We start from the raw sequence: 1,761 nt of genomic DNA on the forward strand, positions 1-1,761 counted from the left end.
CGATTTTTGTGGTTCGATATCAAACTTTCCATTCAGCCCTGGTCTTTTCTGTGCAAATACCTGGAATTCTTCAATTTTGTTGAATGCCCATACATTCCCCTGGCAATATATAGTCAGTTTTGATGGGTAGTTGATCCGTGGTTGAAGGCCCAGCTCTCTTGCCTTTCTGAATATAGTATTCCAAGCCTTACGGTCTTTTAGTGTGGAGGCTGCCAGGTCCTGTGTGATCCTGATTGGTGCTCCTTGATATTTGAATTGTCTCTTTCTGGCTTCTTGTAAGATTTTTTCTTTTGCTTGAAAGCTTTTGAATTTGGCAATAATATTTCTAACCGATTTCTTCTCTGGGTCGAATATGGTGGGTGTTCTATGAATCCTTTCGATGTCTATATTGCCCTCTTGTTGTAGGACTTCAGGGCAATTTTGCTGAATAATTTCTTTTAGTATGGAGTCCAGGTTTCTATTAATTTCTGGTTTTTCTGGAAGACCAATTATTCTCAAATTGTCTCTTCTAGACCGGTTTTCTTGGTCTGTCACTCTCTCATTGAGATATTTCATATTTCCTTCTATTTTTTCAGTCTTTTGACTTTGTTTTATTTGTTCTTGTTGTCTTGAGAGATCATTAGCTTCTAATTGCTCGATTCTAGCCTTTAGGGACTGGTTATCGGCTATAATCTTTTGGTATTCCTTTTCAATCTTGTCATTTCTGGTGTTCAATTTGCTTATCAGTTCATTTGATTTCTGAGCCTCACTTTCCAATTGCAAGATTCTACCTTTTAAACTGTTATTTTCTTGCCAGATCTCTTCCATTTTCCTCAGAATCTCAGTTTTGAACTCTTCCATAGCTTGTGAGGAGTTTTCCTTATTTGAGGAGGGTCCGGATGCTTGCTTGTTCTCCTCCTCTGTTTGCTTGGTTGTCTGGACTTTCTCTGTGTAAAAGCTGTTGAGTGTTAAAGACTCCTTCTTTTTGTTATTATTCTTTCTCTTCTGAACTTCCTGATGCTGAGTAGCCATCATTAGCCCAGCAGCTTCTCAGCTTTATCCTCGCGCTCAGTGTCTGTTCGCGATCTATTGGCTCCTGAGGTCTGAATTCTGGTTTTTTCCAAGGTCAAGCCCCCTGGTGGGCCCTCTTGCTTGATCCTCTGCTGGAGGTTTCTTTACAAGTCTCAGGGCGCTGCTTCCACAGTCATATACCCGTCTGCACTGGTTCCCCACTTAGGCTTTAGTTCCTGGTTGTGTCTGCCTCCGCCCACGCCTCTGCTCAGCCGGCACTCTGCGCCCAGCATCCTGCTCCTGCACGCTCAGATTTCGCGTGCTCTTTTTGACTTAATGGGCTCCTAAGTCTTGCTGCTCTCAGGAACAGGTCCCGGAGCTGCCAATGACTCGATGGGTGCCCCAAACTTGCCCTATTTCTTTTTAGCTGGGTTCGGAGCTATAGATGAGTGTGGAGGGGGTGGGGGTGGGGCGGTTGCTCAGCCCGCGATTGAGTGAGAGCCCTTTATAGCCTGGAAATGTCTCGATTCCACATACCTTCCACGCTGTGCCCTGTTGTGGGGTTCCTCCGTTCGTCTGGACTTGTTTTTATGTCCCCTTGAGGAGTTTTGTATGTTTCGGTCAGGAGAGGTTAAGAGCTGCTTCTTACTCTGCCGCCATCTTAACCCGGAAGCCTAACCTTATGTATTTTTACTTTGGCTCTGTCAGAGATCATGATAGCCACCCCTGCCTTTTTTTCTCTTTTGAAGCCCAATAGATTTTGCTCCATCC

The sequence above is a fragment of the Gracilinanus agilis genome, chromosome 2, assembly GCF_016433145.1.
Source record: "Gracilinanus agilis isolate LMUSP501 chromosome 2, AgileGrace, whole genome shotgun sequence".
Lineage (NCBI taxonomy): Eukaryota > Metazoa > Chordata > Mammalia > Didelphimorphia > Didelphidae > Gracilinanus > Gracilinanus agilis.